The sequence below is a fragment of the Meleagris gallopavo genome, chromosome 4, assembly GCF_000146605.3.
Source record: "Meleagris gallopavo isolate NT-WF06-2002-E0010 breed Aviagen turkey brand Nicholas breeding stock chromosome 4, Turkey_5.1, whole genome shotgun sequence".
NCBI classification, from domain to species: domain Eukaryota; kingdom Metazoa; phylum Chordata; class Aves; order Galliformes; family Phasianidae; genus Meleagris; species Meleagris gallopavo.
In genome coordinates, this window is record NC_015014.2 from 46,457,341 (window position 1) to 46,481,587 (window position 24,247).

Consider the following 24,247-nt stretch of genomic DNA (forward strand, 5'->3'; position numbering starts at 1 on the left):
AATGAAAACACCAACAAAAAATCCATTAAAAAGAAGAGAGCAAGAATACATAGTTGTATTTTTAATATGTGAGTCTCAATAGTTTCTATAATGATGCTTCAGTTAACTATGATTTATGTTCAGCTGTTACGCACTTTCTTTTTCCATGATTGTTGTGCTTTATCCTATTATTGCATTCTAATATTTCTGCCCAGATTTTGAGTCTGCGGCTCTGTTGCAACATCCCACCCGTGGTGTGAATGACTCTGTGAGTCCATGCAGCATCCTCTGGTTGGTTGCTGGGATCTTTTTTCAGCAAGTAATGTTGGCCTTGAGAAGATGTTTGTGAACTGAAGTTAAGGAGAGAGGCTCTCATTCATAAGATGTCTTTTGTTTTTTACATAAGACTTTTACAGCCATTTTCCCCCTTGTTTCCTTTCAACTTTTTTACATAAAGAAGCTAAATGTGTGTGCTGCCCAACATTCTCCCCTTCGAACTCTTGCAAATGAGTAGGAACAGGCACTGTAGCTCCATCTGGCCAGTAAATGGAGTGTGAAAAGAAATTTTACCTTTCAATTTTAAAACAGAGCATAGCTCTAAATTGCTATACGCAGAGAGATTACAGACATAAAAAGAGTAAAATAACATATATCCTGTGTAGCAGATGGTGGGAGATGAATATTTCAGTCTTTCACAATTTTTGCTCCATTTTCCTCAAGCATTTCATAGAGCTCCATCGAGACACCTTAATTGCTATAAGATACCCTCTCTCAGAAAAGATTTCCAAGAGCGTTGCCAACTTGCAACATTAAGAAGGACAATACTTAAGCAAAGTGAAAACAACATGCTTAAAATAAAACACTTCTTTTAATTCTAGGACTTTTTTTCTAGAAAATCTAATTGTACTCCAGCAAATGAATAACACTAGGGTAAAGCATGGCAATTCTGAAACTATATCATCACTATATCATCTTCGGTATGTGGAATGCTACAGCTCTGTGTCATGTAATCACTATAGTCTCAACTGAAAATACTTACCGGTTCAAATTGCCTGGAGAAGTTCCAGCTGAGCAAGTGAAAAGGCAGAGGAGGGTGGTGGGGATTGGGAAGCAGAAGCAGCAGTATCCAGAGTACCTAGTTCTGAATAGTGGGACTGGAACACCAGCATGCTCCTTCCTGTCCTTGTTGTCATACCACTGGTAGGCTTGAGGTAAAACCATGCTCACAGAGAAAGTCACTGTTGCATGTCTCTAATAGGATGAAGGAAAGGGAAGACAAAAATATATTATTGACCAGAATATGGAGGTCACATGCTTCAGCAGGGTTTTCTTTATTTTTTTTATTTTGTGAAATGCTCTAGAAATGTTGTAATATTCAGTCTTAATTTTCTTCACAAATACAGGTAGGAAACTCAAAAATATAGAAAGAAAACTTCTCTTTCCTTTTACAAGCACGTGAAAGATTGTCAGATTTCTGCTGTTACCTTTCCAGCAATGATATTGAAACAGGTAGCTTCTGCTCCAGATGTGGCTAAATGAGTATAGGAGAACCATAATCCATAAACCATTAGAACCATAATCTGGTTTTATGGTAGCCCTCAAAAACTCCTGGGATATAACAAAAAGACCTCTTCAGGATCAGTGGTCCAAAGTTTTTCTGCTTCTATTGAGCAGAAAGCACTGTAAACCTTTGATGTGCAGATCTCTCACCTGATGATTTTATGAAGGACAAATGTGGCCAAGAGCCAAGCCAGACAATTCTCATTGAAATCACTACAAAGTCTTGGGTAGGCCCTAAATGAAAGGGAAAAAAAAAAAGTTTGTTTTTAAATTAAAATAAGAAAATAAAAGCACCACAGCAGCAACAACAAACAACACAAAAATGCCCACCAAAACTCAGCAATTCCACCACATTACCATCAGGCATCCATCTGCTCTTACCCTCTGAGTGAAACCTGCCTAATGCCTCCAGGAACTCAGTCTGCCAGTAGGGTGAGTAATTACATAGTCATGGCATACAGAAAGGATTTAGAGGAGAAAGAGAGGTACCAGGCATGTGTGTGCAAAAGGAAATGGCAGTCTGGAGCTGGCTGCTATCAGTAAAGCCATGAAGTTCAGACACAACTATCCTCTTGGGAGAGGTTTTCTGGCCATAACATGGAGCTGCACATCCAGCTCTCCATCTGGAATGAGGATGCTGCTGTAACAGCTCATAGTAGGAGTATGCGAGTTGCAAGGGAAGACAAAGTCTGCATGTGAAATGATCAAAAATCCCAAAATGAACCTGTAAAATAAACCATTTCCTGAAACATAAACCTAATTAAATACCAACATCATGGCAGCTCCAAATTTCAGCTTGGAGTCTGTTACTAGTAATATTTGTCTCTTTCATATCTAACCTCCCTAAAAATCTGGTACCATTACAAGTCACAAATTAGCATTATTTATCACAGTCTTCTTAACCTGAGTCATAATCAAGTTTTCTAAAGCATTTTTAAATATTAGAGATAAAATTATCTTATTGTTCATTGCACCTCTACTGTCTTTCTCAATTTAAGAGTTTTGTTCTGCTTGCATTTCTGGTTTCACAGGAGATTATGTCCTCCCTCCTGGATGTGCACTTGCTTGAGGCAACATCAGAGCACACGATTTTTGTATATGAAGTCCTTAAACTTACGCAGATCCAACTTTTGCTGTAAAACTGGTCTCACAATACTTGGCACAAGTGTGCCATTTCCTCCTTTCAGACCGTGAAACGAGTGTGACTTTCATATGCTATAAGTAGAGACGTTTGGGAGTTTCAGTTGGAGAATTTGTAATGAAGCTACATGTCCATTGCAGGCGGCACTGCTGTAGCACAAGGAACTTACTCTTTCCCTTTTCTCTCATGTGAAGGCCATGCAAGGCTGTTCCCAAGCGTAATTCTGAACGTGAAGAAAAACACCTGATTAATGCATGTGCACATGCATTGCTCCACGGAGATGTGCCTGGTTAACATTCACGTAGCTGCCAGCAATGAGCCTTCTGGAGGAGAGAATGCACAGACGTGCTCCAGCAAAGCACAGACCAAGCCTGGGGACATGCCTGTGGCATTCAGCCCTAAGGCAGGCAAGCAATGGCATTTGCCTTGCTTTCTGTGCTGATGCTGTGTTATGGAAGCTGAACCAAGTATAATTCATGAATGTGAATATTTTGCTTGCTAGTACAATTGTATTGGCAGCTGGGAAGACATCCATGTGCTTTCGTTGTAGGTAGCACCCAAGGAGTACAAGCAGATACATAGCCATGGACTACATGAGAAAGACAGAACACAGATCATGGCCACTAGCTAAGACATCCCAGAATATCCAAGCCATCTGCCTGGAGCTGGCAGTAGCAGCACAGAAGCTGCAGAGGGTGCATGTCACGATGAACGACAGGCACCTCAAATTCCTGGATGTCTGCAGAGACACGGGAAGGCAGCAGTTGAGCCGCATCCCTCACCTGGGAGGCTAGGACCAAAATGGCTGGTCCTTGGCTGTTGTTACTAGTAACAAGTTGTTGGTTGTAGATAAACAGTCTTTGTTAATGGGAACACAAATCAGCTTGAATCGGGTAATGTTTCATAATTTTTGGTTATCTTTCTGCCTTTTGCTGGGCACAGAAATGGCTTTGTTCTTCATTTACTAAGTCATCTGCTGTGAGAGGATATTTGAGTTCCCTCAGACTACCTTAATGCCTCAGTAATGACACAAACGTTGCAAAAAATGACTTTCCTGATAACTTAAAGTCTCCCTGTGTCCCCTTATGGATGGCCATTTGGTATCTGCAGAGGAGGACATATGGATGGCCCTGGATCTCCCTCCAGTACATGGAAAAGGACCTTTTGGAGGTCGCTCATAGAATGTGGATGCAGGCTGCTGTTCGTGGCCTCTCTCGCCCCATTCTCTGCCTCATCTCTATAGGCATGATGGACAACGCTGCACAGGCTGCATTGCCACACAGAAACATCTGCAGCCAGGATACTTCTGCAGAAATGTCACTGGAAGGGATCAAGCTCCGCCTTGCAGAAGACTCTTTCAGGCCCTCATCTGAGGGGCCAGGGAAGGGAGGGGACACTCAGTTTGACACTAGTTCTGTGTTGTTTTTCAGGGATTTGGAGGAAGAATGTTGTGTCTGATTTTATGGATTGTCAAAATGAAGCCAGATGGCAACGGATTAAGTGTAATACTGCTTTGTTGTTCTTGGGTTCATGACTGCACTTCCCCTGGAGCAAGAAGCCTTCCCCATGCTGCAGCCCCAGTCACACACATCCCCCTCCATTAAGTGCCCTTCACATGGGCTCCCCTAAACCGTGCCCTAAAGAGGGGGAAGAGACCAAGCTTTGCTTTGGTGGGGACTGCTAATTGGAAACTGTTACTTCACATGTTTCATGACTAGATTTCTCACCAAGAGTCTATTTGCTCTTCTCTCCATCCGATGAAATACTGATATTTTGCAATTGGAGTGATTGGTTTGCTTGCTTGAGGGAAGTTGCTGGGTGAGCAGCTGGGCTAGTGAAGCCTGGTTTCTTACAGATTTGTGTCTGCTAGTTGGATTTTCTGATGTTTAGAAAGGCGTGAGTTCAGTAGAAGTGTTTCCCATGAGGCATGAAAATATTTCAAGCCTTTTGTTGATCCTTTGGTGTCTAATAAGGGATGTATTTATGCCTCAGCTTTCCTCTCCCTGTGAACACTTAAAAGGGTCTCTCTCTTTTATCACTCTGCCATATTTTCTTTATTCTGATGGGCATATGATATCTTTGAAACCATTATGCTTTGTCAAAGGTAGGGTACTGAACACAGCCACAGGGCTCTGAATATGCACAGGGAGGCAGTCAGGCTGAAACAGAAAGATGTGATTGCCTTAACTTAGTTTTCCCAGAAAATTGGGTTAAGGATTAATTAATAATTAGAGAGAAGGTGAATTTAAAATTATGATGCTAAATATCATCCAATTTCTTAATTAAAACTAAATAGGCAGATTAATTTCCTCCAAAAAAATGTTATTCTTCCCTACAGCCTTTTGCTCCAGCTCAAGCACCTTCTTTCCAAAGAAACTTTTCTGGGTGTGGGTTGCTGAGCACTGTCACTGCACTGTGCAGGAGGTGGCTGTGCTCCCATGCACTAAGCACCTACAGGCTGGTGACTTTCCACCAGCAAAATGGGCTCTGGCTCTTCTCCTTCATAGACTGCATCATTATTTCAAGTGTAAACTTACACTTTTAATTTAACTTATTCCTCCACAAGATTTCGTTGCAATTTTATATTGAAATAGTGAATTTTAATTAGTAAGAAATCTGCACTTCTTCATGTAGATCAGCAAGTGCCTGCTCCAGGTTTGTGATACAGTCCTTGGGCCCAGGAAGGATTCTGACAAAAGCCTGCTGCCTTCATAACGGGGGAGAATCCACAAGCCAAGTCACATCTGCTGCTTTGCTGTGCTCTGTCCTGTTCTTCCCTAGGATCATTTCACTGCTGTTTAGAGGATTGTTTGAAACCATTGTCTGTGCTCCATTAATCGTCAGAGCTTTTTAACCTTCTTTAACACATCTTTCTCATGAGTCACCTTCTCCAGAATGACTTTCAAGGAGCTAGGTACAGATCCATGTCAGGGTGAGCTTTTCTGCATTTGCTTTGAAAATGGATTTGCATCAGTTGCTTAGCTTGCAGATTTCTTGATGTCCAGACTACATGCATGGCTCACACAGCACTGTGTACCCTGACAGTGTTTAGCAAAAGAAATGAGGGAGGAGGCTGGAATTAGGACAACATTCAGGTTTTTTTAATTACATGTTGTTATAATGTAGAATATAGATGACAGTAAGCTAGTCCCTGTCTTCAAAAATTAATAAGTCATGACAATTTTATACTTACTAGCTGTTACCAAGGTGCTCACAAAGACCAGGATTTCCTGACCTTCATTTCAGTGACTTCAGAGATGATTTTTTCTGGATTCTTGATGAGATACCCTAGTGATATAAAGCAAACTTTTCAAAGAGCCAAAGCCCTCATACTCAGCTTATAACCTCTGCATTTCACCTTCTGCCTTGGTGGTCCAGCAGAAGCGGCCCAAACATCAACTCAGAGTGTGCTTTCATGTTCCCTGTACTACATGCACATTCGGAAGTTATAAATTAGAAATGTTCAAGTATTCCACTAACATGCTTTGGCTATTTTAAGAAGAAAACTCACTAATGATATATTTTCTTCTAAGCAGAAGTAAGTTTGGATGAGCTTATGTTTTTATTTATTCTCAGAAGTATTCCACATTTATAGTGAGAGCTTCTCCCCCTCAAATTCTTCTCCTGTTTTTCTTTACTGTATCCTGTTGCAATATTCCCTTTGGAAGGTCTTTTATAGAGTATTTTTTTACAGATTCTAAAAACTTCCTTCCTGGCATTTGCATTCTCTCTTCAGATGTCAAAATCAAAGATAATGACCCATTGCTGGTGTGTCGGGAAGGGAGGGGTTGCAGAGGAATTTGCAGTCCCCACACACTCGGCAAGTTGACACACTTCACGTGTGGTGTGAGACACTCAGTGTGTCCCAACAGTAGTGCACTGTTAGCCAGGACAAGGAGGAGACATTGAAATTCAGGGCAAGCATTCTGAAAATTGTCAGTATTTTCTGATCCATTTCCCCACACACAAAGCCAACAGATCTCCCAAGGAACTTTGAGAAGATGGTACAAATCTCAATACGAATGCCAGTTTTGTCCATAGGACATGAATACAGACTTGTTCTGTCGGGAACAGGGATATGTGTCAGAGATGCTCTGAACAACTGTTTCAGTCTGAAGCTTTGGATGGATAATAGCAACCCCTTTCATATACACTTAGTATCTCCTAAAGTTTGAGCACCTAGCACCTGGCAAAACAGCAGGAGAGAAAGTTGGTGGAGTTAAGCATCAGTATACTCATATTTAACCCCTGGAGATTTGGGTCCAGCTCCTGCCATCTTATCATAAAAAAACTTTGTAACTTGATGCCTTCCATGGTTCACATTTGGAATGTTTTGGCAAATGTGGTCTATACAGGCTTGAAACTACAATGTCAGAATATTATATCAGTGTTATCAGCTGAGATCCGAGGAGACAAGTGGTAGTTGTTTTAAAAAAAGTTTTTGCATCATATTCCTGGATCTGAGCTTCATTTTTACCATTTTAGCAGTTAAACATACTCAGTACAGATTCGCAAGGTATAACTATGCAGGAATAAGCGCACAAGGTATTTGCTGAAGATGCGTTAGGCACTGAAAACTAAGCTAAAAGCTTTTCAATGTCATATAAATCTGATGTATTGCTTGCTGAAGATCTTTCTGTGTCTTTCCTACATAGAAAGAGAAAGCACACTGTGACATTGAACCAATAATATGAGATTTGTAAGACAGCTGAAAGCACATTTCTAATTTCTTTTCAGCAGTTTTGATGGATTTGCTACTTCTAAGGCATTTCATGTTACAGTGTTTGAAAAACAAATGGTTTTCTAAAGGAGTTCTTATATGAAATGGTACTTAACCATTCACATTGTGGACTGCAGACAAAATTATTAACAATAATAATAATATTTTTTCAATTAGAAAATGATCAAATTTCATTTGACTTTTGGTTGAGTTTTATATGTGCGTCATCATTATATCTATTATATATTATAGAGTTATATATCTATTTGTTATGGTTTTTGAAAACGTGTGAGCTCTTTAGTGTGGTAAACAAATGTAATTAAAGAAATGGATCCATGAACATCAAAGCTAAAGAACTGTACTGTGAGCTCCAAGGGAAGGTTTTCCTGCTGTTTGGACGTATATGTCTTTTTTTCTACACTAGGAATGGGAGCTCAGCATTTTAGCAACATCCTTGGTGAGAGTTTTCTCTCAGCGAAAATCAGTCTTTCATCTCCACCTGCTTACATGCATTCACCAAACTTGTTTAAGTGCTGTTGAAAGCCCCTCTCATCTGTCAGAAGTGATTGAAATCGTACCCTGAATTCAGAATTCGTTGTGGGCTCTGATTACACACACAGTTATGTAAGCTGCTGGAAACTTAGAACACATCTTCTGTGCCGCAGAGCAAGAGCAGAAGCCCATGAGTGGCTAAGGCTTGGGCAACATGCAGAAGATCCTCTCCCATACTCAGTTTTTCAACAGATCACTTTAAAGTAGAATTTGAGCTTTAGGTTGCATCTCTGAGCTAAATGTTTTCCTTCATCACTACCTCCCATCTTGCAATGGACATTGCTAAGACAGTTCTCTGTCTGTATGTGTGACACATTATACAGTTCATTTGTCCATGTGTAAATAGGTTGTTCCCTTACAACTTTTTCTTCTTATCCAACCTATAATCAATGCATTGCATTTTCCCATGGATAAATGAATTACCAATTTAAGCAATTTGCATGTAAATAGAATTGTGCTGAGATCAGTGCTTAGCTCATTCATCAAAACAAAAGTTGTTTGCGAGATGTATGCTACCCTCTGTTTGCTGAGCTCACCAGGCCAGCAGTTCTCTAAGCAGTGATGTGTTTAGACTGGGCTGATGGCTGGGCTGATCATCAATCCCTGTACTGAAAATACCTCCAAAGTGACTCCTTCTTTTCTGCATGCTCCATGCCCCCAGCTGATGCCTTTTGTTGGTAGTTTGTGGATATGCTGTAACTAACAATGAATGTGACCTAAGGAATGTTTGTTTATCTGAAAGCACATCATTTTTCCAGTTAGAGCAATGCTTCCCCAAATTGCTCTTCCCTCACGCTCTTACAGAAGACAAAGAGCAGCATGGCTGAGTGGCCGTGGGCACTGCTGCATCCCGTCTACTCCCAGAAGGGCTCTGCAGAGCTTCACCATCTGTACTGTGTGAGAAAAGCAGCTGTCAGCCGTGTGCAGATGTTAACGCATTTTTTTCCCGCATGAGACACATCTGTGACTCTTCAGAGTTCCATCACTGGCAAAGACCAGAGATGTGTCCTGTGACCACAAGGTACCGCAAGTTTCTGTTGACCACAACGCAGTGATCATTCATGCCTGTGTGTTTTAAGTGGAGTCCTTGCACTGATATTTAAAATTGCATTTGCTGAATTGCACAGCAAAGCCACCTGCAAAAACAGAACTTCCCAACTCAGAAAGGGGGATGCTGAATGCCATTATGTAAACAGCAGTGTGGATATCGTATCCCAGCCAGCCTGTGTCAGCATCCCACGGGTCAATGCAAAATATCTCTGTTGGTTTTGGACTGACTACTTACCATGGAGCAAAAACTGTGCTTTTAATTTGGCTTTTAATTTGTTCAGTCCTAAATGATGTAGAGATTGAATAGGTGTGGCAGAGGACAGATATCTTGACTACTGTGAACTACCACAGCTGCATTTAAAGCACAACGCACAGAGGGGACTGAGGAAGAAAATGTGGTTCAGATTCACCATGTCAGGAACAAATTAAATCACTGTGGTAAAGGATCCAAAGAAAAATGTGCTTGGAATAACTTATATGCCAAAGCTAGGATTTGGGGTAATAAGTAAGAGGCACTGGAATTTCTCAATAATCAAGATAAATTCAACATAATTATCTCATCAGATTTCAGGACTAGAGGGATCAGAATGCTAGAGTATTGAATAAGCTGTTTAAGAAGGCAAAGGGAGATAAAAGAAATAGTGTGAGAGGGGTGACTTTGTGTACAACCCAGTGGCTTATATATGTCTAACTTAAAATCAGGAAGTGCAGGATATTAAAAATTTACTGCAATACATTGATTACAGTGTACAGGAACAAGTAGGGGTGGGCAGAGCTGGTATTATAAACACTGTTTTGACCCGGAAGACAGGATTATTTACTACTGATTGTGGGGGAAAAAAAACTGCAATTACAACAAACTTTGTTCTCTCAGAGATTTTCACTAGATTTCATTTATCTACCTGCAAAACATCACCAGAATAGCATTAAATACCAAATGATTGCTCTATAAAACAAATTGTATCAAATTTTGCTGATGATAGCTAAAAATGAATTTATCCACCAGATTGGAAAATGGGTTTTCTCAGGAAGACGTGAACATGATCACTTTACATTCAGTACAGGCAAAGATTGGACAGTCTGAAATAGTAATTTTTATGAGTTTTGTTTTTTGAAAAGTCCAATATCCCAAAGCTGAGGACTGCCCTTAATCAAGTTGAATGGAAGAGAAATGTGTGAATTGAAATTGGATGATTTTCAAGATGAGTTATCTGAATAAGAAAACTATTGTGATAAGAAGCTGTATGACAAAAGAAGACAAAGTAGAAATGTGTTTACACACATACAAATGTGCTTAAATATGTAGATATTTGTCTACATGTGTCTATATTTTGGGTGTGTATGTATGGATATGTATGTGGGTATGAATATATAGCACATTTAAATAAAGTGTGTATATTGGAAAAAAGAACTAGAAAATGAGAAAGAGACATTAGAAGATATTTTTGCGTTAGGAGATATGGAAACTACTAGTAAAGGTTAGAGCAAAATCTATTCATATCAAGCAAATGGTGTTCTGAAAGAGTTCTTAAGTTGCATAAGGAAAAAAGGTAGTAAGGGTGTAGGCCTGGAAGGGGTTGAAGGTGTTAAAAGTGTTTGTAGCAGTCTTGGATGGCTGAAATGTTCATTGCATATTTCTGGCTTATGTTTGGAAAGAAGCAAGATGATGTTACATATGATGTGCTATTTTCCAGCTCATCAGCAATTTAGGGAATGCTGGACAACACCTACTTTGGGCTAGCAGCTTTTAACCAGTAAATCATATATAACCTGCAGCTATGCAGCATTAAAATAATAATAAGAAGAAAAAAAGGCTGAGGAATTATCAGACCTACTGATGTTCATTTTTAACAAATTTTGGGATATTTGAGGAATTTACTAAGACTGAAAACATGCTCACATTTGTTCTAACAGAACAAACAGGGTAATTGTGATAACAGCAGTAAAGCTAGCCTGGCCTCACTTCCAGGAAAGTAATAGACAAGCTGATAAGGGAATTGAAGTAAAAAAGAACAGGAATATTATTAATGGCAGCCAATGATGTTTTTAATGGGAAATAGGTCTTGACAGGTAAACTTGGCTTATTTTTTTTAAGTAGTTACCAGGTTGTTTGATAAAATAACTCTGCGGGCATAATAAATCTTGAAAGGTGTTCAACTCAATATCCCAGAATATTTTGCTCAGTAAATGAACCATTTTGCACTTTTGTATGTGCATATGTCATGTGGCTGAGAACAGGTGTGTCAAAAGTAAAAAAAAAAGAAAAAGAGGGCTTAGAGCAAGCATAATGCATGCACTTGTAAGAGATGCAAATACTGGATGGGAACGGGTCATTCAGCCGGTGAGGAAATGTGTAATATAGATTGATGATGATAACCTTGCAGTGTCATCAGATTAGGAGATTAGGAATGAATTGTCCATGTGCTTTCACAATCACAAATGCTTAATTCCCAGAACAAGAGACAAGTGAACTCCTCACCTTTTGATTCTTCAAGTTGCTCCTCCATAGAGACTCCCAATAGGACTAAATCCAAGGCAGCAAGGTCCACAGAGTTGCAGAGCAGGGGACATGGCAGCTTGTGACATGAAAGAAGTTGGGCAAGATGATTTCCTTTTCTGTTCTAATCTTAAACTCCAGGAACTGTTCCCAGGATATAGACCAGGCTGTGAAAGTCCATGACATACAAAAGTGGTCCGTACATACTGCATATCTATACATGCTTTTAGAATGGAAGCTTTACTGCATCTGATGGACAAGAGGGAATGGCTTTAAACTAAAGGGGAGATATTCAGACTAGAGTTTTTTACTCAGGGGGCAGTGAGTTAGTGGCACAGGCTTCCTGGAGAAGCTGTAGATGCCCCATCTCAAGGCCAGGTTGGATGGGGCCCTCGGAAGCCTTATCTGGTGGGCAACCAGCCCATGGCAGGGAGTTGGTTCTGGTTTATCTTTAAAGTCCCTTCCAACCCAATCCATTCTATTATTCTGTGATTCTATGATATGCAATTTTGTGACAGAGATTTCCTTTGTAATTAGAAAGAAGTCACTAAGTTTCTGTGCCTCAGTTTACTCCCTTTTAGAAAGTGAACCTGCTGCTTTTCTCAGCCCCTCCCTCTATGTCTGATGCTGGAGAGACACCCAAAGGTACTGTGCAAATGGTTTTTTTCCAGAAAAAGAAACAAACATGCAGGTAATTTAAAAAACAGGGGAAAGCACAGGACTGATGTTTCTAATGCTTCCATCTTGCAGAAAGCACTCACATTGTCCTGGTCAGAAATCCACCCGTACTGTGAACTTTGACAAGATAAATATAATTGTCCTGGGATTGGTTATGCAACAAGCTCGCTTTGCAATTTAACTAATGAATGTGCTGAGAGCCCAGATTAATCTTTTAACTTGAACCATTTCTCCCAGGGGAGAACATATATAGCCTTGCTCTCTATAATATTATCCCCTCACAACGGCCAGAGTGACTTTGCCACTTGAATGTTTGTTTTGCTTATATATGTATAGCTCATGTTTTCACAGATTTTTTTGGAGGAGGTGGGAGGACTGGAGGCTTCACTTGAGATTGTACAGCTGGATCTGCAGGATTTCACAATCAGATCTCCTGCTGATGGATGCTATGAGAGCACTTTGGTGTGATTATTTTAGCTGCAGGTATGGCTAGGCTTTATCCAGTCAGCCTATATTCAATTCTCTGCTCTCTCAGCCCAACTGTTCATTTCAGAAAGTGATAGTTCTAATTCTGATACTGCTACTTGCTCATTAGCTGAGAACAAAAGATTATTTTAATCCTGTGGCTTTAATTTAATTAGGAAAATAACAAAGATTTTCCTAATCTCCTTCTAGAAGATGTAATGCTGCAGAATACAGAAAAGACAGAAAATTCTCGTGACAAAAGAAACTTGACTTCCCAGAGTAACATGCACTGTGTAAGAATCTCGCTATCTGTTAATTGCACCAAGTAGGCCAAATCTGGAAGTCAGCATCATATTTAAACTGTCACACTGTAGAGAACTGCTAGCTTAACATTGCTGATTAATGACTGCAGAGTCCATAGTCCCATTTCCAAGCAAACTGTCAATGGTACTCAGTCATCCCAAGAGAGCTCATAGTACAAGCACTTGGCAAAGTTTCCCTTCATGCTTTGCGATCCAAGTCACAATGCTGATTTTCTGGAAAGAGGAAACAAGAAGAGGGACTAGACATGAAAATATTGGCCTTCATTCTGGAGTCACTTCTAAACCACTTTTTGCCCTGGCACTGGTTCCTATTCTCTGGTATGCCTCTACAAACCAAGATATAGATTTAGAGCAATGCCACATGACCACGACGACTCAGATACTGCCATCTGTGCCAGATGTGGGTGTGACCTGCCACCATCTACTGGAGAGAGGCCAGGTTCATCCCAAGGGACTCATCTCCTCCCAGGTGGTCTGTCCACACTACACTAAGCTCCTCATGCCCTTCCCGATGAACCCCTCCCAGTCTTGTTGCCGTCATCCATACATGGCAGACAGAATAAGGGTTTATTTTGTCACTGCAGGAATATTGAAGAGACGCTGAACAGCACTGGAGATTTCTTGTGCATTTGAAAGAGACCGTGCAGCTCAGCCCTTTTGTGGGGTCAGGAACATAACGTGCTGAAGATTGGTCTTGTATTTCCTGTTTGCAAACCAACTGCTGGCTGGCCAAGGGCAAGGGCTGGAAGAGGATTGAGCAGCAGCCTGCATGCCCCATTTTCTCTGACCTCATGGAGCTTCAGAAGGCAATATCAGTGAAGGATGGCATGTCTGGAGGAAACAGTGACATTTTCAGAGCCTGACACACACGGTATCCATTACAGTATTATTATCTAATATTTGATTATTACAATTTTCCAGTGCACGCTTGCACAACATGTACTGCCAGTAAGATGCAGCATATGCTGAAATCACTTAACTGACATAAATAAGAATAAATAAGGCCTAATACAATGGAGTTTATGACATGTTGTCCTCCTGGAAATACTTTCAGTAGTGAAGCCTAGACTATCTGCAGTTTAAAAGGCCTGTTTTTACACCCATTTGGCATAGGCTGAGACAAGCTATTCAGATTGGTTTTAAAATTAAACTAAGCGAAACATTTGACTTCTGCAGCATATAAAGCTATACCAGGAAATCAGAAGTTTATGAACCCAGACAGATCTACAAGATACTACTGTCATTTCAATGCAAAAGAATGAATCATAGTAGGAAATACTCCCACCTTTTTATGCTGTTGATGAAGAAATCTATCAATAGATTCTTTAGCTGTAGGCAAATGAGGGAATCTGTAAATAATGGAGTAAATGAGCTGCAGGTGAAAAGAGATCCTTTTGAGTACCACCCTAGAGGGTGAAACAGTTTTAGCAGAGGATGTTCCATTGAAGGATATAGTTCCTCAGCTGCTAGGTTCAGAACCAATGAAGTCACCTTCTGGGGAAACAGTTTGCTTGGGAAGTAGAAGGAAGTACTAATATAAAACTCTACTCTAGAGTATGACTTTAGAGAGGAATGGGTGCCTAAAATGGCTGTTTGGGCAAGCAAGAAAGTAGAGAGCCATTCTTCTGAGCAGAGTCTCAGAGTTTGAGAATGGAAATAGGAATACAAGTTGTGAGATGAGAAAGGCTATTAGAGCAATCCAACAGTGCTGGCATGAGAACAAATGAGTTTGAACTGGCCCTTAGTCTGGAAACTTACAAAAGCATCCCAGCAGTGGGAGGGGGGTGAAAACTTGGCTAGTTTCTAAATGGAAATGAAGTCTGCAACTGGGAGTGACTGATGTGGTCACCTGCAACAGCAGGGCTCTGGGCTTCCTGATTGAGGCAATCAGCCTGAAGAGACCTCCCCTGTGAGGAAGGATTTAAGCACAAGCTTTGCTCTGTAGGGATGTACTTGTTAACGTTTCAGCTTCTACAGCTTAAGTGTGTTCTTTAAAAGCTTATTAGTATGCATGGCTCAATATTACAGGTAGCTAATGTCTGAGGCTTGCATATCTGGCCTCACGACTTCTGTGGAAACCTAGATCCCATGCAGGTTGTCTCTCTCCATATTGTACCCATTGCAGGAGCAGAGCAGTGACCAAACTCCAGCATGGGCTTTGGGTGGTAATGTATCAAGCACCATTGGTAGACCCCTTCTGCATCTCCTTGAGCAGCTTAGGGCAGAGGTGCTGTGATGGGCATGAAAGCAAAGGCTGCCACAAACAAGGCTGAGAGCATGACTGTCTTGTGAGGTCCTACCAGCATACAACTCTTGATGATTTCTTAAGTATTTAGCAAGGGATTTTATAATCACCAGTAGCAAGTATGCTTTTAAAATATTTGAAGGGAAATAAATTTGCATGGAATGAATTGGAGGCCAAGACCTGTTAGCTATAGATATTTATATGGGAGGCTGGGGGCTTTCTCCTGGCTGTTTTCAGCGTATGCCTCCAAATCTGTCTCCAAAGTTTTCTTGCTTCTTTCCGTAAGGGAAAATGCTCATGTTTGTTTAAGTCATTGCGTTTGCTAGTGATACATGTAGCTGAAGCATCAGGGTTTCTTTTCCTCCACTAGAGTTACTTTTTGAATGGAAGAGCATTTTGATACCACTGCCATCATAATTGCAATTCACACTCAGCTCAGGTATCTGCACATCTTATCCCTTCCTCCATTGGTTTTTCCCTTGGAAATCACTGGTTAAGAGGACTTAAAGTAGTCTTTATTTCCTGATGTTCAGATAATTACCAGAGTTTGTATTTCTAGCAGCTGATACCCTAGTTCTCAAATTGCTCTGACATGGTTCCCTGCTCCCCAGCTGACCACCCCAGGTGTGTAGGAACGAGGTGGAGTTGTAGCTGGCAAAGCACTGAGATGGGCCCTGCCTCAGAGCTCACAGGACTCATCCTCCTGCTCCAGGGGAAAGCCAAGACAAGTGTTTTGTTTTAAACCAGCTCTTAAGAAGTTTTCTGGTCCAAGTTCAATCTGATTGTAAGGCTGAAAGAAGAAAGGAAACACAAAGCAAAGCCAAACTGAAAATGGACTTTGGCATATGCCGGAAATAAAAGCCAAAGCTTCAAGTTACATTGTTGTCTAAGCAGCCTGCACATGCTCATGTTGCCTGCAGGAAAAATAACTGGGGGGTGTGGTTCTCTAAACCTTGAATTGCTCAGGTGTATGCACTTCAACTTTTATTTTGCCTCCTGACCTGCTGTAGGCTGCCCTGTGAGACACAGCTGATGGCTGCTCTCCTGCAGGGATGGGGTCCTACTGCCAAACTGCAGTGACTATGCACCACTGGGACTCTGCCAGCAGCCAGCACCAGGCACAGCAAGGCCAGATGTGAGTTTCAAGGTTTGCATTCTTTTTTTACTGATATTCTCACTTACAACCTACCATTTGGTCCAGAGAAGCAATCAGGAAAGGAAATACGCAGGCAAAACAAACAGTTCCCATTTAGGGCAGTGGGGAAAGGATCAGAATTTCAGCCTGTGTCCTAGGAAGTGCTGCATAGCAAGGCAGAGGTATTCCTTATGATAAAATCAATGGTTTGGTCCCCCTATAATCCGATGCAGGGATGAGATGAAGTTGCTGTGTTTGAATGCTGCTTACTACCTCGCTAGGGTGCAAGAATGCTGTGCTTCATTCATTACCTCTTAGTTAGATGTGTTGTCTTCATTTTGCTAGGAAAATCTCTGTCTTCAACAAGAATGTCGGATCTAACCAATTACCTGTGGAAATGTGCCAGTTTCACTGCAGAGGCTTTAGCTTAGTGTTTCAGCTTCTGGAATCTTATCTCTCAAGAGTTAAAACCCCAAAAGTCTTGTAGAACCATGCAGTTTAAGCATATAAATGCAGCTGAGGTGAGAGAAGGAAAGCTTTATTTGTGATCTTCTGCTCACATTCTCCTCTACTTATTTATACCCAGTTCTTAATGAGTTCTGTTTTCATTCAGTACTGGTATGTGCAATGGTTGCAAAACTGTGAGTACATGTAAGATTTCATATACTCACAAAAGTTTCATGCGTACGGATGAGCCTGATCATATTTGTCCTAACAAGGTCCATGTACAAACATGGCAATGCAGAGGTCAGGACTGCTGTGAAGATGCACAAACATCCTCGTACCCTGAGGGAGATACTTAAAGTACCTCACAAGTTTAAAGTTAAGCATATTTTGAGTGTTTTTAATTAATACAGATGAACTGCTTGCATTAAGTTGCTGGATACTTAGACATCTACCAAGGAAAAACATAACTCAGAGAAAGTGCTCACATTAGAGTTGTAATTCACGCTTTTCCCATATGCCTGACACAAGAATGGGGTTCAGCCAACAGCAGGAAAGGCAGGAATAGAATACTGTAGGTGAATGTTCTGCTAACTATATGATGAGGCTGTTTCTTCACAGTCTCTTACAGAAATAGATTAGAGCACATAATCTGTTTGTTACACCCTCCAAACTTCTTATTGTTTGTTCATTCAGTGACATGCAAAAAAAACAAGGTGTCTTCGCTATGTTATCAAAGCAGTACAATTTATTGTCTCCTGTTGTCAGTAAAGTACAGAAATTATTAAAAAAAAAAAAAAAAAAGACTAGGATTTGCCATCAGGCGTTTGGAAAGATTGCAAGGAGTGGTATTCTCAGTTCTCCAATCCACTTTTCTGAGACTGAGAACTCTTCTCAACGAAGCAATCTGTTACTAATTTACTATTTTATACTCTTCCACCCAAAGCTCAGAGGCCATGTATATTTTCCAAAAATATAAATTGAATCAGTCTGGGAAATCTTCACTCTTCATTATCTTTTTCTTGCCACCTGAAAATACTCATCCTCCTACTTCTAATTACTTTTTCTTTTCTGTGATCCTGTACAAGTGTCTTCCTGTCCCTTATGAGACTTCTGCTTTTTGGAAGGATGTTCCAAACCTGTGTGTTTGAGCATTAACTGCACCAGGACTTCATTGTAGCACAGACTTGGAAGACAGAATGCCACTGGCTCTAGACTGCAATTGTCTATCACAAGAAGAAATTGATTTGTCTTCTGGAAGAGGTTTGAAGGAGCTGGCATCTTCCCCCAGAATAACTTTTCTTTAGTAAATTGCAAATAAATCTTGCACGCAGAATGAGATGACAGATTAGCCTCATTTTGCTGCAGACCAGGAAATTGGGCAGTATTGTTTCCAGCAGGAAGGTGAATCTCTGAAGTCTTTCCAGATGCAGTCTCCTCCAGTCTGGCTGCTGAAGGGCTCCAGCCAGGTATTTCTGGAGCCCTCAGCTCTGTAGCTTGGCCTGGGGCAGGCAGAGGCTGCAACTTATTTTGGGGGGTTGTCTCTGTGGCCAAAGCTTGAGCGAGGATTTAATGTATTCCACCTCTAGCTAAAATGGACAGACACTTGTGTCATGTAATATTGCTGGTTTTGCACTTGCTTGAGATGCAAAGGCAATTCTTCCACTGGTATTTTTGCTCCTAGAAGCTGGGAGGTGCAATGACTGACTTTCCCCAGGCTTTCCCCCAGAGGCTCAAGTTGTGTGTTTAAGAAAGGATTTGTGCAATGACCTATGATTTGAGGGAATTTAACTCGGAAGCAGAAAGTTTCTCCTTCATTAAATGTCCAGGGAATGATTCATAGGCAGCTTAGGTCAGGTGCAACTGCCTCTGACTGCATGCTGCTGCTGTTCCTCTCAATAAGCATCAATTATTGCTTGACAAGGAAATCAATGAGCTAAATGCCCTGAGACTTCCTACCTGTTCAGCAGCCCCTGGCAGCACTCTCCTTCATCCTTCAGTTTTACTTTAATACACCTTTACCATTCTCCTCAAAACAAAAAGCATTAATAAAATGATAGTTTGCATGCACCAACAACTCCTTACTAACAGGTGGCAGCTACTTGTCTGCCTGGACTAATGCATTTTTCAGAAAATGCATTTCAGAATGCAGGTTAATTTTGGTCTGTTATTGGATATAATTCTAGTTCACTTTTCTTTCCTACAAATACCTACAAAAATCTCAGTACTGCTGAGATACTATGATGTTAAAAAAAAATATGGGTGATGCTGTTGTTTTGTTTGCTGTTCCCATTCAGAAATTATTTCTGCTTGCAGTTCTTTGTGCTGTATATCTGATGGCACCAGTTCACACAGGATTTTGCAAGTAGAGCTTCCTGTTGGAAAGCAACTTGTAGCATAGCTTTGATTTATTTTTTTTTCTTCATAGTTTCAGCCTAAGGAGTAAGCTAATTGTATTACTGCTGTTTAGAAAAACATTGTAGTCTTGATCCAAGTAAAAAGGATTGGAAAGACTCTTACAAGCTACAGCTTGTAGGAAGAAGTTCAAATCAGACAAAATTCCCCTGTGTGCATGCAGCAGATCACATCTGAGCACGTGGTGCCCGCTGGCAGGAAGCAGGACAGCTTGAGCACGTAATTCCTAATGGGTTTCTCATCACAGAAGTAAGCGCACACATAATCTCACACCCATCAAACTGGTTCTGGATGCAGATGATAATTCAGCTGCAGAATTAGCAGTCTTCTCCAACTAGTGCTGCTCTTGTGTCCTGGCTGATAAAACCTTTGTGAGCCTCTTCATTTCAAAGAGAATGTTATAAGACTATCAGCAGCACGTGTGTTAATTAGCGTGGACCTTAAGTCAGAGTTTCCACAAAGCTCCAGTTAAAGCAGTGATGACTCGAGACCTATGAGTAGTACTATATGCAGGGTTGCTTCTTCCCAGCACTGAGCAGATGAGGCAGAAGTAGGCTCTGGAGGACGTGATGGAAGCTGAGAGCCCAGTCACTGTCATAAACAAACTTTATTCACTGATACTCTTGTTGAACAGAGATCTTAGTCATTATTGTGACTCAAGAGAGCTGGACAGAGCTGCTCCTACTGCACGAATACTTCTTGTTTCCCCAGTCCTTTCTATATGGAAGTCAGCTATAAGCTGTAGTGCACAGCTTGCTCCCAGAGGAGGAGCAGGCTCTATCATCAGATATTTATGGGAATTGTCATTACTATTTAATATGAGAGATAACTGACTGAAAGATAATACACTATTTGTTCAAGACCCAAAAAGCAAACTGTGTTAGGACTAGAAAACAGACCACCGTCACTGGGCGCTGGGTTCAGCCTCCTCAGCAGGTTTTCCCCCTTTCAAGCAGTGTATTATTTTTAAATGTGAAATTCAGCATTGCAAGAGCTCACAAGCTCATCTGAACTTCTTCCTCTCAGTCCCTGAAATTTCTCTTTCTGGCTGCATACTGCATGCCTGCCCATTATTTAGGAGGCTTTCTGTGGGCTGTGTTACTCTGAAGTTGCTGAAATACACTTGCTGACCAACCTGCCTGATATTGTGCCCTCCCTTTTGCAAGTCCCTGCATGTGGTTGGGCCCTGGAATGGCCATGCCAAGAGTGGGTGGCAGGGAGTGCTTTTGGATTAAGTTAGTACAAAGGGCAGAGTGCCATTGATTTGTACAGTTTTTTTTAATAGGAACGATTTTTCTAGTTAGATTTTTTTAGGTTTGTGTGTGAAAAGAAGGTTAAAAAAAAAAAAAATAAAAAAAAAGCAGTAAGATACATAATTTAAGTTATAGAAATTTACAAACTTTTAACTTAAATTATAAACATAAATAGACATAGTTAAATGCAGTGTAAGCAGAATTAAGACATAGAAGATTAAATCCTTCCAGGTGCATGTTCATAAAGTAAAGGATGCAGCCCACTGACAAACCTGAGGGTTTTCCCTCAGGTCACATCTAAGACCACCCCTGTGGCCCCCTTCACAACAAGAGAAGTTGGGTGTCAGCCCCATGGGGGCACAGCCCTGCAATGTGGGAGCAGCCACATTGCAGGGCTGCTCCCGCATTGGAGCAGCCCTGCTCACTCAGCCACGCTGTGGGCTAATCCTAAAAAAGGTTCCCACAGGGTGTTGTGAGAACTCATTAAGTAGTTTGTAAAGCATTAAGAGACTTCTGGATAAGAGGAGCAGCTCTAAAGGCACTGTGTAATTAAAGCAGTGCTTACTTTATAATAAGCTAATAGTAGGGTTATCTATCATCTGTTCAGCACTTTATTGTTATTAAATATTATTTCATGGTCACATGCAAAGGTGCTGTGGCTGTGTGGGAGGAAGGGCTGGGGGAAGTCCTCCCAGGAAAACTTGCTGGATGGTTTGAAGATGGGGCTAAGCCACATTGGTTTTTGAAGAAGTCACCCTCTCTGGCATGCGTAGACGTGTACGCACCACTTAGAATCTTCCCTGATGAGTGCTTCAAGTGAGATAGCATCAATGTAAGCAGATGTCCCCCTATGCTGGTGTTCTAGCTCTCATTGAGTTTTGGCTGAGTTTTTCCAATATCATAAAGCCATGAATGAGTCTGGCAAATCATTCTTCATTGTTACCAAAATGAATATCACTACAAAAATGCAATAGATTTGGTGCTATGAAAGGGATAAAAGCTACTTCAAAGCCTTTTATGTGTTATGTTTGACTTTATATTTCTCATAACTGCTTTTGGTCCTGTAGATTGAGAATTCAAGTACAAATCTTACCTGATGTCTAAAGATCCATCATTTTCAGAGTGTGGGAAGCAAAACAGTTTAATCAGGACAAGCAAGTTTTCTTGAAATGGCTTTAAATTAAAAGAGGAGAAATTTAGATTAGATGTTAGGTAATTTTTATTAACTCAGAGGGTAGTAGGCACTGGCACAGGCTGCACAGAGAAGCTGTGGATGCCCCATCCCTGGAGGCTGGATGAGGCCCTGGGCAGCCTGATCTGATGGGTGGCAGCTTTGTCCATAGCAGGGGTCTGGGTGATCTTTAAGGCCCTTTCCAAGCTAAGCTATTCTATGATTTTATGCCCCTTATCTCTCAGCCCCTTACACAGTGGCAGTAGCTTGCAGTCACCCTGAGGGTCTTCTTTATCCAACGTGCCTGGGTCACTGAGAGGTTTACCATGTTCTTTAAGCTAGGCAACCTGGAGAATGGCTGAAGGGAGCATGATGCAGGAACAGCCATCTTGTTCTTTTCAGAGTGGATAGGAACATTTGGCCTTGGGGACATAGCAAAAAGAGTGTTAGCTGGTTAGAAAGCCAGAAGAGGCATGCCTAGGAGGAAATCTTTTTGCTTAGGAAGGTACCCCTGTCGTAGGTATGGACCTTCACAGTGTCAGGGTTGCCATGCACAGTAAGGCGTGGAAGATGAAAGAGGAAGGGAAAGAGAGCAAGGTTTTTAGATTACATATCAAGGGTTCTGTAGGTGGAAGAATTAGTGACCACTATTTCCCTGTGGCTTTTCTAATATGATGTAACTCTAGCATTGTTTTTCCATGAAGACTGGATATGTATAATTCCCTTGTCCTTTTTGTTTTCTCTGATATCCAGTGTGATTTAGGTTCATTATGTAGCCTTTCATTTTGTTGGAACACACTATTTTTCTCTTTGCTACCCAGTCACTTAGCAAGCCTTGTGACAATGGTGATAATTTAATATGTATGGGAAACAGAGTATTAGTAGTGTAATTCCCCATGGAGTTAACATCAATTGACATCATGGCCTTAACACCAAATTCATGAAGAAGGTACAGAAATACAAAAGATACATGAAACAAAACACATTTTGCACTTTACTCTGCATTTGCAAGACTCTTTGTCTCCCTGTCATGGTGTACTTGCATGGGTCCATATATGCCAGGGGCTGCGCTGTCTGGATCGTGGGGCTTGAGGCTAGAGCCCCCTGTAGCTCCAGAGGGTCTGTGGATACACATATCCTCAACCTGATGCAAAGGAGGAGCATGGACAGATGCATGTCCCCATTGCATCTCTGTCCCCAACAGCAGATGCATCTGGAGCAGGGACCAGGAATGAGCACCTTCCTGCAGTTTACGTGGATCCTTGTACCAACTGCTTGCTACAGCTCTGCTACCAGCTCCTGGGTAAAGACAGCTGGGGTATGTGGTTTTTCAGCCACAAAATGCACTTTTGTCATGAGGTCAGATGTCTAACAGCAGGCCTCTGAGGCTGTCTGTCTTGTTGAAGTCAGCTGGAGCAATCAGCCGAATCAGAGAGGTAACGCACCTTTTGTTACATAACTAGCCGTACAATTTTATAATTCAGTATGTGAAATGCCGATGGCATTTATTGTGTCAATTAGGATGAGCACATGTTTAGGAAGCATTTAAGAGTCAATCATAATTGCTCGCACTGTCTTGCTTTGGCCAGATGATTGACTTCCTTTGAGGAGGTAGAACGTGTGTGCTGGAGAAGCAGTTAGCCACTGCCTGTCTGTTTTGCTGCAGCTCTCTCCTTTGTGTGTGGAGTCTGAGCCTGTGGTTCTGCTATAAAGGGTTGATCCAAGCCTGAGTTTATCAAGCTTCAGAAAAAGCAAGAAGCTGGAATTATTACCTCCACCAGCATAGTGCTTGACTGCTTGAGGCATGCTAGCAACAAGTCTCTTTCGTACTACCTTCTGCTAAGGTAAGCTCACTCATAGGATGTGTTTCTTGTAAGTGTGGGAAGGTTAGCCTGCCAACATGTACTGCCTTATTCAAATGCTCTTTTTGGTTAAATCTCATCCAGCTGTTCTTAATATCCTTAAACTACTTCTGGGCAGGAATTTCTCATTTCAACATGCTGAGTAAAGTTTTGTAGCCATGAAATCGTCAGAGAGAGCAATTAATGTTTGTGTGGGTGTGCGAGAGACAGACAGATGAAAAGGCAGGACGTATTTCCATACATTCCAAACAGAAGTTTCAGATACATAATTTCACAACAGAAAAAAAACTTTTTTCCAACACTGGTTGATTCTGTAAATTCCAGCATGAGCCACAGAGAAAACAGTCTTTTCAAACAATCTGGTTCTAGTTTTTAAAGTTATTGTGCGTGCAGCACACTATGACATTTCTGTTAGGTTTCACAGCTTGAGCCACAACTTGAAAAGTTGGGGTTATTCACCTTCTGCACAGTACTGACGGATTTTCGTATTCAGTGGAAATGTTTTTCATCACTAGGGGCTGCAAAGCACTTTGATTCTTATAAGCTCTGAGAAGGAGTTTTTGACTAATAATAACTTTGAAAAATCAACAGTCTGAGAGCTGGGGCCAGGCAGAAGAGAGGTTTTGTATCTCCTGTTGGTTGTCCTAGAGACGGACTGTGCTGATATGCTGAACTTTTAATTACAAGTATTTTCCTCTAAGAGCCAACTCTGCTAATAGAATAATAGAATTCTATAGCAGTCTTGCTTAGAATCCTA

The 24,247-nt window shown here is 41.1% G+C and overlaps 1 protein-coding gene across 3 annotated transcripts in view; it reads left to right on the top strand.

Moving 5' to 3' along the window:
- Positions 1-16,184: 16,184 nt before the first annotated feature.
- Positions 16,185-24,247, top strand: part of LNX1 (ligand of numb-protein X 1) — a 75,759-nt gene continuing 67,696 nt past the window's right edge. Inside the window, exon 1 of one of the 3 annotated variants that reach the window (XM_031553146.1) lies at positions 16,185-16,357. The gene's annotated coding sequence lies outside the window, so the exon portion shown is untranslated. The remainder of the gene's footprint in view (positions 16,358-24,247) is intronic. The other 2 variants (XM_010710201.3, XM_010710204.3) reach the window with 2 other exon arrangements.